Source organism: Notamacropus eugenii, chromosome 6 (genome assembly GCF_028372415.1).
Source record: "Notamacropus eugenii isolate mMacEug1 chromosome 6, mMacEug1.pri_v2, whole genome shotgun sequence".
NCBI lineage: Eukaryota > Metazoa > Chordata > Mammalia > Diprotodontia > Macropodidae > Notamacropus > Notamacropus eugenii.
In genome coordinates this window covers 20836762-20852610 of record NC_092877.1, presented here as the reverse complement: position 1 = coordinate 20852610, position 15849 = coordinate 20836762, and the positions used below count along the sequence as shown (strand labels likewise).

General features: G+C 42.5%; 1 protein-coding gene across 2 annotated transcripts in view; it reads right to left on the bottom strand.

The window, feature by feature from the left end:
- The window catches only part of MPPED2 (metallophosphoesterase domain containing 2), a 206411-nt gene that overhangs the window by 74087 nt on the left and 116475 nt on the right, over window positions 1–15849 (bottom strand). The window lies entirely within an intron of this gene.

The window sequence follows — 15849 nt, the reverse complement described above, 5'->3', positions numbered from 1 at the left end:
TCTTTCAAGTGAGAATTAAAATAAGTCCAGCACTATGTAATGGAAATTCTTCCTCCCTTTCTCTCTCCCTTTTCATCCTTCCCTTCTTTCTTTGTCTCTTTCCTTTCTCCCTTCCTTTTCTTCCTTCTTTCTCTTTCCCCTTCTTCCTTTCTTCCTTCCTTCTTCCCTCCCTCCCTCCCTCCCTTCCTTCCTTCCTTCCTTCCTTCCTTCCTTCCTTCCTTCCTTCCTTCCTTCCTTCCTTCCTTCCTTCCTTCCTTCCTTCCTGACATTTTAACAGTTATCAAGACCCAGGAGATCTAGTGACTATTATTATTTTTAAAAAGTCACCCTGGTATCTGTCTGGTCCACTCAGAACTTAATCTTTGCTTCGATCTAGTGTCTATTTCCTGGAATTTTTGTTTTATCAGAAGGATTCTTAAAATGGCTCCCAGAGGCAGAAGTAGAAGCGATGGATAGAAGTTGCAAAGACTCAAAGCTAGACTTGAGGTCAGCAAAAATGTCTGATACTTTTGAGTTAGTCCAAGGTGTCTTGAGCTGCCTTGAGATGTAATGGGGCTTCCTCTCACTGTGGAATGGAAAGGGTCTTCATACAAAGGTTACATATGAAGGGTGATGTAGAGGGGATCCTTGATCAGAAACTGGTTGGACTCTCTGGTCAATGAGGTCGGCTAACTCTAAGATCTCCTGAAATCTAGGCAGAAATTCTCTTCACTAAATTCTGTGTAAGCTGTAATATACTCCTGCTAATCATCAAAACCAATAAATCATGCTGAAGAATGAGTTAAAGTATTTTACACAACTAAATTTATCACTGATGACAAATTGAATTTGGGGCCCTGGCAGTTTGCTCCTTGTTTACACTTAACTTTTTTCTGTGGTGATTTCCCAAGGAGGGAATGTGACGTTTGGTTGGAACCAAAGGTTCTGTACCAGTGGAACATAATCCTCTTTGAGAGTCACGGTTATGAGGAAAAGTTGTGTCGTGACATAATTTTCCCATGATGTGTTCTCTCATACATTAGAGACTGAAGAGTTCTTTTTTTTCCAGTGGTGATAATGAACATTTTACAAAGCAATTTGTCGTCATCATTCAGTTAACCTACACAGCATCTCCACAGGGGAGGTCTGTCCTTGTCCCCTGATAATGAAGATAAGAAAACCAGAGTACAGGGTTTTCTCTAACCTTATCCTGGCGAGAGGTTTTTTGTTTTTTGGTTTGCTTTGCTTTGGGGTGTGTGTGTGTGTGTGTGTGTGTGTGTGTGTGTGTGTGTGTGTGTGTGTGTGTGTGTGTGTGTGTGTACGTGCATAATGATTTAGGGAAGAAGGAAAGAAGGAAGGAGAAAAGTGAAGGATAGAGGAGAAGGGAAAGGGAGAAGGAAGGGAAGGGGGGAAGGAAGGAAAAGAAATGGGGAGGGGAAGGGAGGAAAGGGGAAGAGAAGGAAGGAAAAGGAAGAGAAAAGAGAATTAATTCATAAAATTCTCTGTAGTCTCATGAATGCTCAGAAGGAAAACTAGACTAGTGAGATCTAGAATTGCTTAGTTCAATGGTTAGTTATTAATATTGAATATTTAGTTGGGTTTTTTGGGGGGAGGGGGAGGGAGGATTATGCATCCTAACACATTATTTTAAGTACAGCTTTAGTTCTAATGTCAAAGTTACCACTGTTTGATACATTAGCGAGGAGTAAGACCAACCTACCCTATGAAACGCACCTTCTTGCTCTCTATACCTGGAGATCCTGCATCTTTCATACAACTATCCCCCAAAAGGTGCCCCCTGTCCCATTCCCTATAAACTTTTATTCCAACACAGCTTTTGTAAAAATCATCAAAGGACTTTTCTGGGGGCTCTTCAAACAATGACTTCCCTCCCAGCCACACAGGCAGCATATAAAAACCCAGTGTCCGTTGCAGGTCCCACTTGGGGCCACAGCCAGCAGCTCAGTGCCACAGGCTGCCAAGGAAAGGGCATTAGGCTCTTACAACAAAAGCATCCAAGTAGACCTGTTTTGCAGCCTGATTAATAGAAACAAGCTCTGAGGACTAATCACAAGTCGAGCCCTGTTTTGCAGATTAATAGAACAAAGACACATGAGAGCAGGGAAGATTACGGCACTGGAATACAAATAAGCAAAGGTAGGACTGAGCATCACTTGACTGTAACTCATCACCAGCCAAAGCCAGGTTCTACTCTCTGAGCCTCGGGGCATCCTATCCAGGGACAGATCAAATGTCGGCTCAAGAACAGCTCTCAGCTTCTCAGACAAGCCATCTCCACGTGGTCGATCTGTGCTCTATCTCCATGTGTCATCTTATTTCCAAATGGATATAAAAAGCTCTCCAACAGGATGAGATGTGAGTCTAGGTGGATCCAGGAATCATCAAAACATAGAGTGTCAAAGGATTTCAGACCTCAGAGCATTGAGTTGCAGTACTAGAACGGATCTCAGAGATCTTTTCTTGTTAGCCAGGCTCCCATTCTCATTTCAAAGAAAAAAATAACTGAGTCCTAGAAGGGGGAAGCATCTGCCTCAAAATCACACTAATTCAGGGAGCTGGGAGTAGATCTCTGATCTCTACTGCATTTCAGCTCATAATGGGCAAATGACCGTGTGTTTATTAAAGTCAATATTCCTGTTTTGAGCTATTGTTAGCTATTCCCATATCCATAGGCAATGGAGGAATTGACATGTTTCAGTCGAAAGGACACTGGCCCTGTAAATCAGAAGACTTCTGTTTTGTTGCCTAATTGACATTCCTAAGGCATAAACCATGCTACTTCCTTGCTTGGGAAGCATCACTGGCTTTCTATTGCCCCTCAGATACAATTTGTAGGACTATAAAGCCCATCCAAGTGAAGGTCCAAGCTAGGACTGCAGACTCCTTTCTCCCCACAATTTTCCTCCTCATATCCTCTATGTTCTCAGCAAACTGAACAATATCTTCTCTACCCCTCTCCATGCCTTTGCCCAGACTGTCCCCAATGATTGGAAGGTTCTCTACTTACTTCTACCTCCTAAAATCCTTGTCTCCCTTCAGGACTCAGTTCAGGATGCCACCTCTTACAGGTGGTCTTTCCTGATTCCTTACTTAACTTAACTGTATATGTGCTTTGGGCTTCTGTAGAAAGTGGTACACTAATCAGAAGACTTGGGCTCAAATCTCACCAGTGATGTTTCCAGTCTGTGTGATCATGGGAGAGTCATTTCACTTCCCTGCCTCAGTTTCCTTGTATCAAAAAGAGGAGAGGCCTCTGAGGTCCCTTCCAACTCTTGATCTATGGTTCTAAGGCAGGGTCTGCTTCTATTGTTGTCTTGTGTGTGGGAAGTGCTTATTATCTAACCTTGAATAAGTCTCATTCTTTTGAAGACTCAACATCCTATGATTTAATGCAATAGCTACATGTATATGAGTCAATGGAATTACATATGTGGACTGTTGGTGACGACATACTACATAGAATGCTAGGCCTGGAGTCACAAAGACCTGGGTTCAAATGCATCTTCACACACGTCCCAGCTGTGGGACCCTGGGCAAGTCAATTCACCCTGTTTGCCTCAGTTTCCTCATCTGTAAAATGAGCTGGAGAAGAAATGACAAACCACTCCAGGATCTTTGCCAAGAAAACCCAAATGGGGTCACGAGAGTCAGACACAACTGAAAATGAATGAACACAACCACATGGGCCACAGACAAGAAGTAGCAGGAGAGCATGCAACAGCAGACAGGATACTTGGGGTTATCAAATTTAGATCTCTCACAGGACTTCTAAAATCACTGGGCCAAATAGCTCTATTATGAATTAAAAGCAGAGGACAGAGAAGTTCAGTTCTCTGTTCAAGGCCCAAGGAGCAGAAAGTATGGGGTCTGGTATCCAAAGTTAGCTCCTCTGACTCAGACCCAGAGCTCTATCACAGCTCCACTTTAGTCCTAGCTTTGTCAGTTCTGGGCCTCAGTTTCCTCATCTGTAGAATAAAGAAGCTGGATGAGATGATCTCATTGGTTACTTCCAGCTATAATGTCATGGTTCAAAGAAGGAATGACAATAATTTCTCAAAGTCCCTATTTCAATTTGTTTACTGAAATTCATTTTTTTTGTATGGAAGTGCCATGACAAAAAAAGAATGTTTACTGTTTCAGGAGTGACTGTCACTCTCAGCCTCCAAAAGATCATCCTCAGAAGCACCCTACTGCCTCTCGGATAAGCTGTTCAGACTGACATTTAAGGTCATTCATCCACATTGAGCTGCAACTTTTTTTCTCCATTATGATCTGACTATTCTTTATTTTGAATCTCATTTTATTATCAACAGTAATTGTCAATAAACACAAATGCAAAATGAAAAAAACCAAGAGGTTTGTCTAAGAAATGGAGACCTTTGTGTGTTAAACAATGCAATAATTAATATTCCTCTCTCTCTCTCTCTCTCTCTCTCTCTCTCTCTCTCTCTCTCTCTCTCTCTCTCTCTCTCTCTCTCTCCTTCTGCTTTTTCGGTTTGTTTCCTTCTGTGTTAATTTAAAATGTTTTATTGATGCTCATTTTTGGTATGAGCTGCTAGCTGTTAGCTCACCTTCCCTCAGGCTCACAGAAGTCCTCCCTTGAAACGAAAGAAGAAAATTTAGGCATTTATTAAGTACCTACTATGTGTCATCTACTAGGCTAAGTGCTTCACAAAAATTATCACAATGACCCCATGAGGTAAGGGTTATCATTATCTCCATTTTAAAGATGGGAAAATAGAGACAAATAGAGGCAAAGTGACTTGCCGAGGGTCCCACAGCTGGGAAGTGTCTGAGGTCGCATTTGAACTCAGTCTAGCACTCTGTACACTATGGAGCCACCTAGCTGCTTACAAATTTTGCCTGAAAAAATATATACCAATATGTAGAACTGAGCAAAGCATAATGAATAAATTCATGATGGAACAGAGGTGCCAAAAGAGACCTACACTCAATCACCTACCTTTCTCCACATCTCACAACTCCATCTCCCAACTCTGTGCCTTTGCACGGCTGGAATGCCCTCCCTAATCATCTTTTCCCCCTTATAATTTTTAGCTTCCTTCAGGGTACACTTCAGGTTCCATCTCCTATGAGAAGCTAATCCTGGTACCCATCTTTTTAATTTCCTCTCACTCTTCAAGTACAAAAATCTTGTATTTACTTCTCAGCACGCATATTGTTATCCTTCTCTCCTCTCCCCTTCAACAGAAAATACAGAGCTCCCGGGGGGGCAGGGTGCATGCCCAGCTCTTAAAACAATGACTGGCACATAGTAGGCTCTTAATGCATGCTTGTTTATTCAAAAGGTAATAAAGGAATTGGGAGTTCATTTGTCCCAGACATGGCTGGCCCAAGTTTCCTGGGCAGAAAGAACTGGGTGAATGTGAAGATGTTTTACTGGAAATGTAATATCTCCATCTCTGTGAGTATTTATTTAACCAAAGAAAGTTTACACAGCTTGGGAGGCAGAATTCTGCCTGTCTAGCTGTGCTCAGTTTCTACCCCAGCCAGTCCCCAGGACCAATTCTTTTTCATTCCTGTTACCTTCTAGTTGGGGAAGTTCAGAAAAAGACACAGACTTTGTTTCTGTCTAATACAGTCAAGGGAACAAAGGTATCCGGTTAGATAGCTTTAGGATGGGAAAGACTTTATTTCTTCCATTATGGTTTCGTTTGCCCCCACTAAAAACCTGAGTATCTTATTGATTTAGTACTCAGAAAAAGAACTCTTCGAGTCACAGGGGATTTAACAGAGAGGCAGCAAGGATAAGTGAATTGGCCCTAGAATCAGGAAGACCTGAGTTCAAATCCTGTCCCCAGCACAGATTAGGTTCACGAGGCTGGACCATTATAATTGACCTATATTGTCAAACTCAAATAGAAATCGGTGTCATTAATCCATATATAAGACTCCCTACTTAAAATGTAATGTTATTTATTACAATGTATTGTATTTTTATCTATTTTGTTAAATATTGACCACTTATATTTCAGTCTGGTTCAGGTCACACTGGGAGTATCGAAGACTCCATGCAGTCCATGGGCTGTGCATTTCATACCTCTGACCTATGCTTCTCTATAGGAAGAGTTAGAGGCAGCATGGAACCTGTGGAGTCAGAGGACCTGAGTTCAAATGCCACCTCTGATGTGTGACCTTGGGGAAATCATTAGCTTCTCTGGGCCTCAGTTTCCTCACCAATAAAGGAGGGGGTTGGACTCAAGCTAGGTCTAGCTCTATGAACACTTATAAGCATAGTACCATGGAAACAGCATTGACTCTAGACACATAAGACCTGGGTTCAAATTCTGTCTCTGATGCTTATTCCCTATATGACATTAAGTAAATCAACTAACCTTCCCTGGTCCTCATCTGTAAAATGACTGAGTTGATATTCACTTCCCGACAAAGAGAGAACACATTCAGAGGCAAAATCAGACATCCTTTTTGGACTATGATTACTTACAAGAATTTTATTTTTCTGTCTTTTTCATTTAAATGCAGAGAAAAACAAATGATTATTAATTGAAAAATAAAATGAAAAAATTTTGGAAGAATAGAGAGCTTCTGAGTTCAGTTCCAGATCTTCTAATCTAACATCATCTGTGATTTTCTAATAAGTTCAGAGATCCTAACTTGGAATTTTATTTGTTCCTTTTCAAACTAACATAACCAAAAAGAACATTCCATTTCTAGTAGGGGTAATTATAAGATGGTAGATTTAGAACAGAAAGATACTTAGTCCTCATTTTACAGATGAAGAAACTGAGGCCCAGAGAGGTCAAAGCAACATTCACACAGGTGACATACATGGCAGAGCCAGCTTCCTCTAGCCACAGCACTCTGTCCTCTGAAAATTGGCTTCTGTGTGTGGCCTAAAAAGCAGGCCCACCTTATCAGATTCAACAAGAAGACCACTACATCCCAGAATTTCAATCTCCACTCTAGCTCCAGCGAGAGAGATGAAAACAATCGTCTCCATTTAGCAAGTCACTCAGGCATCAAAATCACTTAGTTTTATCATACAGAGGAGGCCTGATCATCTCATTACTTGGAAGAATGGAAAAAAAAAAATATGTCACCTCTGCTCTTCTGCCTGGCAAACACAACTGTGGTCTTCTGTAGTCTTCAATGTTGATTTATTGTTGATTCATCAATAATTCCAACCCTACTCCTTATTTAATGAGATCCATACTCAACACACTTTTGCAAAAGCATCAGGTCTGAGAGTGTCCAGCCCAACCAATTAATCCTGCCAATATTCTCATAGGCTCTCTTGGGAAATTTTACCCCAAATAGATATTTATTTAGACTTACTCTTAACCACTTCCTCGGATTTGACCTTACTTACTGGTGGATTGGTTTCCCCACACCACTTCCCTGACTTTCCATTTTGAGCCAAAGGATGTTTCCTCCAAACCTTATTACCCAATATTAACAGCATTTGATGTCTAATTGAAGATGATCTTTAGGATACTTTATTCATATCCTTAGAAAATAGAGTCCAATGAATGTTCCCAGGGATCTTGATGAGCTCCCTCGGAGCTCTGGCTTGCCTTCTCTGTTCTCCATTGGGTCCAACTATCCTTGCATCTAATTAGATTTACTCTACTCACCCTGAGTCCCCTGAATTTCTAAGTCATTTTTCTGATGCCTACTATATGCCAGGCATGGTGCTAAGTGCTTTACAAATATCTCATTTGATCTTCATAATACCCCTGGGTGCTGCTATTATGCCCATTTTACAGATGAGAAAACTGAGACAGGTAGAAGTTCAGTAACTTGTCCAGGATCTCCCAGTTTATAAATGACTGACCTTGGGTATTGTTGAGTCTGGGCCCACCCTGTATTCATGGCACCACCAGCCGGCTTCTCACCTCTGCCATTCCATTTCTATTCTTGACCTCCAATTGGAAACATTTTGAGGGGGTGACTAGATTCCCAAATTGTGCCCAACCTAACTTTATTAATCATATTGTCCTTGGCATTCCTCTTTCTGCCTCCAGCAACCAGTGGATTTATACCATGGAAACTGCCCTCCAAGTTTTCCGCAGACTAGAAAACAAAGGAAAACTACTGGAGCCCTGGCATGGCGGAAGGAGAAATGTACATAGCTCTGAGCCTTCTTCATGCCTAAGATTGCTGGGACAGTGCCAGGCCCTGCCTTCAGCAGCACATACTACCCGCACTTCCTTCTGGGTACTGGTGCCCAGGAGCTGAGATCTGATTTGCTCAATGTGCTTCAGTGAAGGGAAACCACATGGAACCAAGTGCATCTAGACTGGCAAAGCATTCACCACTCTGAAGCAGTGCCAACCGGGAGAAAAGCAATGACCTCACTTTGAGGGCATGCTGATAAGCAAAGCTCTCACTGTGAAAAATATTCCCTTCAAAGTTAGTGCTGGTCTAAGTTAAAGGACACATCCTTCCTTTCTGTCAATAAGTGATAAGATAAGCATTTTGGGGGGAACAGAGGGGAACTTCCTTGGACATAGGTTGGTAAATATCTGTTGTGTTGAAACAAAATGTATTCATGGGAGGGGGTGGAAGAGGGAGATGAGGGGAGAGAAGGAATGAGAAGGGGATGCAGAAAGAGAGAGGAGAGAGGAGAGAGAGAGACAGAGAGAGAGAGAGAAGGGAGGGAGGGAGGGAAAGAGAGATTCTAAAGCAAAGCATGCACTTTATTCACCAACAGCCAAATCAATCCTTTCCCCATTCTCACTGTTGTCATTCACTACAAAATTTTCTCACATCATCACTTAGGTGTGGAACCCCGTAAGTGATACTACCTCAATAAGTCATGCATATCTCTATACCCTTTCTCTGAATCAAAGATCCTCACAACTGGAAAAGACCACAGCAGCTGTAGCTCACCAGATGCCCAAATAGCTCCCCCATGCCACTCCCACCCTACATCATAACCCCTACAAATGGTCATTCAGTCTATTCTTTAGATTCTCCAATGGGGAAGAACCCTTTACCTCCAGGACAACCCACTCCACTTCAAGGTAGCTCCAAGAATTAGGAAGTTCATAGATTCATAGATGTAGAACTAGAAGGGCCTTAGAGGTCATTAAGTCCAACACTCTTGTTTTATAGTTAAGGAAAATGAGGGCCTGACAGGATAAGGAACTTGCCCAGGGTCATTTGGTTGGTAAATATCTGAGGTGGAATATACCACAATCTCTCTGTCTCTCTCCCTCCCTCCCTGCTGTGTGTGTGTGTGTGTGTGTGTGTGTGTGTATGTGTGTGTATGCAGGCGTATGTGTGTGTTTGCCTACATACTGAGCTGAAATCTGTCTCTCCATAACTTCTAACAATTCTGGGTGGTCAAGATGAGAAACGGACCCTGAATTCTTCCTCACCACAGGCATGACCTTCGAATAAAATCAAGGCTACATCTGGAAGATTCTTTCAATCATGAGTTGGCTACAGAATGAAGGTGGTTTCTGTAACCACAACAGCTCCATTTCTGCCTAAATACATCTAGAAATGGGATTTACCGATACAGACATCAATAGGAGTAGGGGGAGATAGGGGGCTGCAGAGGGAAACCGATCAGCCTGGCTTTTTGCTTCCCCTCCCCTCCTGCCCCCCAATAAACAGGGCGGCTGTTCAAAATCAAAAAGGGAATCTGACTCCATGTGGATTTAAGAGCCGCCAGCAGTGAAGGCATTCCGAAAGAGGCAAAAATGTAAACAAACCCCGTAATTCTAGAGATGAGGAAACTGGGCATGGGTTTCCTAATGGGAGAGTCTAAGGCCCAGTGCCAAGGAAAATGAAACGGGAGCCTGCACCTTTTAAGCGGTACCATGTCAAAAGACCAGGACATATTTGCTTAACACAGAGACAGAAGACCTTTCTGTGCCAGTCCCTTTCTGAACTGCTGACTTCTCCTACTGAATAAATGCCGGAATTCCTGAGAGCCTGGTACAGAACCAATGTTGTTTTTCCAGGCTCCTCGGGTGCACACGGAGACCAAGAACTTGTTTTTGCCGACTGTGGAGACGTCGCTGCGGCTGCCGCCGGGGCCGATTCTGTTTCTTCTTCTAAAGGCCCAGTTCGTGACAAAGTAAAAGTATGAAAATAAAATAAATGAGCCTCCTCAGCCGGGAACCGCCTCTCCAGCCCATCCTGGGAGCTGTCCAGTGGTTTGCTCTTCCCCACACTCGATATCGGCTGTTCATTTGCTTGCGATTTCAAGAGCTAGAAGACTGTCAGCAAAATCTATGATGCATTACAGAACTTATAATTGGAAATAAAAATGCCGGATGCTTTGGTGACAGGACAGACACCAAGAGTGAACGTACGCGCTGCTCAGAAGGGGGAGGCACTCACAACCTTAGAGCTATTTGTAGGCAAACATAATTATAAACGCCACCAAGGAGCCGCTGGCAGCTCCAGGTTTGGCTCCTACAATGAAAATAAATGCGTACGAAATGATGGCGAGATGGAAGCCGAGGGGTTTTCAGAATAAAGAGCATGGGGCGGTGGGACAAAGAGAGGGACTCCAGTTTTTGCCTCTTTCACCAGTGCGAGCTACTGGTCATTGTGGGCGGCTCTTCTCCCATTTCGGTCACTTCAGAATTGCACTCGCTTGCTTCTGCCAGGCCGTATTTCTTGCCGCAGAAGCAAAGACCCTTCTTTCCAGGGTCACTAAATCAGACAAATTAAACCCAGGGCCACTCTGATACATGCAAAAGTAAGCTGCTTGTTCCTGAATCTATCACCCTATAGATCAAATGCCTGGGGACTGGAAAACTCCACCAGTGTTCATTAAAAGCTACAGGAGGTCATTTGGGGTTTCTGTTTGAGAGGAAAAAAGGGGGCAGGGTCCTGCTAAAGAACACTCCTGTTTCTGCTAGGGGAGTGTTTGGTTTTTATTGTATTTGGAGTTCAGAGGCATATGAGGAATTGCAACGTGCACAGTAGGAAAAATGCTTGACTTGTGGCTGGAAAATCTGGAGCTATGTTCCAAGTCTGCGGCTTGTTATCCTGCCCTCTGGGGATGCAGTGGATGGACAGCTGGACTTGAAACAGGAAGACCCGAGTTCAAATTTTGCCTTTGCTATGCTCCAAAGAAATGAGACATCGACCAACGTAAATGTACATGAAGCGAAGTAAGCAGAAATGAGAAACTAATGTACAGAATGTGTGTACATAAATGTAAATGGAATATAGATAGATGTAAATAGAATGCAAGTAGAAAGAACACTGGCCCCCCAAACCAAACTGAACACTGCATTATTACGACCAAGTGTGAGTCCATAGATCAGAAGAGAAAACAAGACCTCCCTCCCTTCTTTGTAGATGTGGAGAAATATAGGAGGGGATCACTGAATTTATGAGTTAGATTTGTGTGTTCACTAGTTTTGCTGACAGATTATTTCTTCCTTTTTAAAATTCTTTGTTACAAGGGATGACTCACTGGAAGGAGAGGGATATATTTGGAAATAAAGGTTCTATAAAACAAAAATATCAAGAAAATTCATGGAAAAATCAAATGAGGGGCTTGGATCAAATGGGCGTGGGGGAGGGGTTAGATTAAATTCCTAAACCCTTGAAGGTCTGGGTGGCAATGCAATGTCGTGGAAGAAGGCTGGTTTGGAAGGCTGGCACATACAGTGATTAGACTGGATTCGATTCCCAGTTTGGCTGTTAGATACCTTTAGGACCCTAGAGTCATTTTTGGGCTTTAGTTTCTATAAAATAAAGGGGTTGGAGTAGCTGTGATCCTCTGCCAGTTCTAAATTCAATCATCTTCACAGCTCTGATACTATATGCTTTAAGGTCCTTCCCAGATCTGACATTCTGTGTTCTAAAGCCCCTTCCAGTTCTGCTATATGTAGGGGAAACAACAACAACTACAACAACCACAAAAAAAACCCCAACCATTCATCACCCTCAAGGAGCTTGGAGTTGCTCTACTGGAGTAACCCAGAGCCATGAGCAGGAGCCAGACCACTTGCCTCTAAGTCCAGGGCATTGTGGCTGCCTCTTCAGTCTTCAGTTTGAAGGCTCTTTAAAGAGCAGGAAGGGGAAGAGATAGCCAGGATCCCTATGGAACCAGACTGTAGATCCCATGGTGAGAGCAGTCCAGCCATGACCTCAGAAGGTGTCTCTGTTCACCTTGAGGGGCCAGGCATCCCACTCAGAACAGCCAGTCAATACCATGTACTTCTCCCAGACTCATCAGGCTAAATTCAAATTCTCTGGACCTCAGAGGTAGTTGCTATGCACCACAGCATGCTCCAATTGCAAGCATCCCCGCCTGCTCCTGTGTGTTCGAAGTTATTTTCTACATAAAAATTCAGCTAAATTGTAAGTTAGAAGGCACTCCTGGAATTCTCCCAGGTCTTTAGAAAGCTTTCAGATGCACCACAAGTCATAAACATGTAATGTATATGGGCTGATCTTTCCTTCCTCTACCTATACCAAATGGCAATTTACATTTTCTAAACACATGAGTTATAACTATTTCCCCAGTCTGATGACAATTATTTCTGAGAAACCTCTGACAGGCTAGAAACTCTCAACATCACAGCTGTTATTCAGAGCTTGATCTCACTTTTTAAATTAAAACCACTTGCTGGATCAGCAAATGAGAACTTTTCCTCTGGAAAGACCATCAGAAATGCATGCAAATCAGACTCACTCATTTTAAGAATGACATAGCTTGAGGGGATGATGTTGGCATTAGGTGGCACCATAGATAGAGTGAAGGAACTGGGGTGAGGAAAACATGAGTTCAAATCCAGCCTCAGATACTTATTAGCTCAGGGGCCTTGGACAAATCATTTAGCTCCTGACTGCCTCAGTTTCCTCATCTGTAGAATGGGGATGAGTAGCACCTACCTCTGAGTTATGAAAATGAAATATTTTAAAAAGTACTTTGCAAGCCTTAAAGTATTGTACAGATGTTATTATTTTTATTTACCTGGAAGTGAATTTCAGTGCATTGAAGCAAGAGAAAGATTAGGATCCAGTCTGAGGAAAGTGGCCACTTTCATATCAAGCCACCCCTGGTGGTTAGTAGAAAAGAAACTCCAGCCACTTAGAGGCAATATAATTTAATTTTTCATCCACGTTTATAATTGATTGATTGTAATTTAAGGTCCACAAAGTGCTTTCCAGATGGCATCTTTCTAGATGTTTATAGTCCTTCATCAAAGGCACAACTATTGACCATTATTTTACAGATGAGGAAACTGAGGTTCAGAGTGGTTGTGTCTTGCCCATGAACACATAGCAAGTAGGTGACTGAGGTTGGATTTAAACTCAGGTCCTTTTTGACACTAACATTTATAATCCTGTAGCTCTGTTGCTTCTCTTACTCCCAACACATTTGCTTTCAAATAACAAAACAGTTATTTCTACTGGGTTCCATCTTTTCCTCCCTTTCTTCCTTCCTTCCTTCCTTCCTTCCTTCCTTCCTTCCTTCCTTCCTTCCTTCCTTCCTTCCTTCCTTCCTTCCTTCCTTCCTTCCTTTCTATTTGTGCAGGCAATCAGGGTTAAGTGACTTGCCCAGGGTCACACAGCTAGTAAGTGTCTGAGTCCAAATTTGAACTCCTGACTTCCAGGGCTAGTACTCTATCCACTCTACCACCTAGCTGCCCCAAGAGAGAACTTTATTTTTGAGTATGGCGATAACAGGTCATCTGTGGAGCTCGAATCTTTTTCAAAGCTCTTGGGCACATAAATCTCTGATTTCAATCCTCACACCACCTTCTGAGTTCATAGAGAACATGGATTATTATATACATTTTTTAGACAGAAAACTGAGGTATAGAGAACACAAGTGACTCATCTAAGACCATAAAGCCAGTAACAACTGTGATCCCAGGGAGACTGAAAGTACTATTTCAGAGAATCCCTGTGGGGGAAGGCAGCTCAGCGGGTATTTGGCCCAGCCTGGACCTGAAAAAGATTCCCTCTTACAATATAGCCAAGAAATAGCCCCCAGTCTCAATGAGAATCCGATGTTGCTCATGGCTGCCCAGGATCCTTCTGCATAGCTCTAATTATTGCGAGTGTTTCCTTGTTTCAAATCTGAAGCTACATTTCTACATCTTGCTCCCCCCACCCCCCCGCCCAGCTCCATGGCCCCAGAGAACATCAAGTGGAACAAGCCCATTTCCCCGTGACAACCTTTCAAATACTTCATGATGGCTCCCTTGTCGCCCTTAAAGTCTTTTCTTCAGTCATACATACAGCAGAATGTCAAATCAGAAAATTCTCAATACAGGGCTGTGCTGGATCCAGCTCAAACCAAATAGTAATCCAGCCTCTATAGGAACCGAACTGTCTGCTATGGCTACCTATTCCCCTTTGGTGGAGGGTGTTGTTAAATGAGAGATGATTGTTAAATTTTCAGTGTGAGCATTTACGCTTTAGAAATTGGCAAACTACACTTCAGGGCTTGATTTGTTGTTTTCTAGACTTAAGAAAGTGCTAATAATCAGACTAAACTTAAAAGTATGTCCTGCCTATTTTTTTTGGGGGGGGGAGAGTCAGCTGTTAAACATTTATTAACACATCCTTTGATGTATTTAGAAACCATCTGCTCCAATGTCTTCACCGTATAGGAGAGGAAAATCTAGACCCAGAAAAATGAATTGACTTAACCCAACAAAGGGTTAGTAGCAGAGTCAGGACTTCAACCTAAATTTCCAGATTCCCTCCCGAGTGCCTTTTAGTAAAAGCAGAACTAAAATTTTCCTTTTCTCACCAACTATGTTCTTGGTTAAAAGAAAACGTACAATGGAATTCTCATAAGTTGGCATCAAAGTCTGTAAAAACCCCAGTCCAGCAAGAGCTTTTGAAAAACGTGAAAGTTTGTTAGGTTCACAATTCATGAAGGACCCACAGGAGCTTTCTACAAAGACCATGCTGGCACAGTCCTTCAATGCGGTCGTTTTTGCTCCCCAGTCTCTTGTCCTTGATACTCTGTGATCCCCCATTTTTGGAGAAATACACATGGAAGGACATTAGGAGAGCAGGAAAAAGGCAAGCAGAACTACGTGTTGTTTCCAGTTCTAATAACTATATTAAGAAGAATACTGGTCACAACAACAGCCAATATTAATAATAGTGTAATAATAATAGTACCCTCCGTGACATTCCACACATAAAATAACATCAATCAATAAACAAGCATTATTAGGCACCAACTGTATGCTATGTACTTGTCTACGTGCCAAGGATACAAATGAGTCACAAACCCCTGGTTTAGGGGAGAAAATCATCCATTCATTCACTGTACATATATAATTATGACACCCCTACCGTATGTAGTTAGCCCAGTTCTACAGAAGCTAACGATCTAGGATAATGCTTACCTTCCTAGCCCCAATCCTGTAATCAATACCAGTTCAACTCAGTTCTGGGGTGTGGTTTAAGGGCCATTGGAGCAAAGCAAACCCGGGAATGTGACCTAAAGAATACATCACACCTTTTGAGGCTCACCCAAATCATCCAACTGAAGGTACCCATGAGCAGACTGGAATCATATGTCTAAGCCAGGTCCCACAACTCTAGATCTGTGAAGGGTTGGGTAAGCCCTGAAAAGTTCACCAGGGTGTCTTTGTGGTGCCATCGGTCTTGATTTGGGGTTGTCTGTTCATACTCCATAAATTTCAAAAAGAGAAAGGGCAACGGATACAGACCTTCTAGAATAATCTTCATTTAAAAAAAAGTAGCCAAATAAATTGTGAAGACTTTGGAGTTGTGGCTACTGTCGGAAAGGGAACTATGGAGTAGTGGCTACTGTAGAAAAAGGAATATGGCGACCTTTGCTACTATAGGAAAGGGAACATGATGACCTTTCTACCAAATCATTTCATAGTTTGT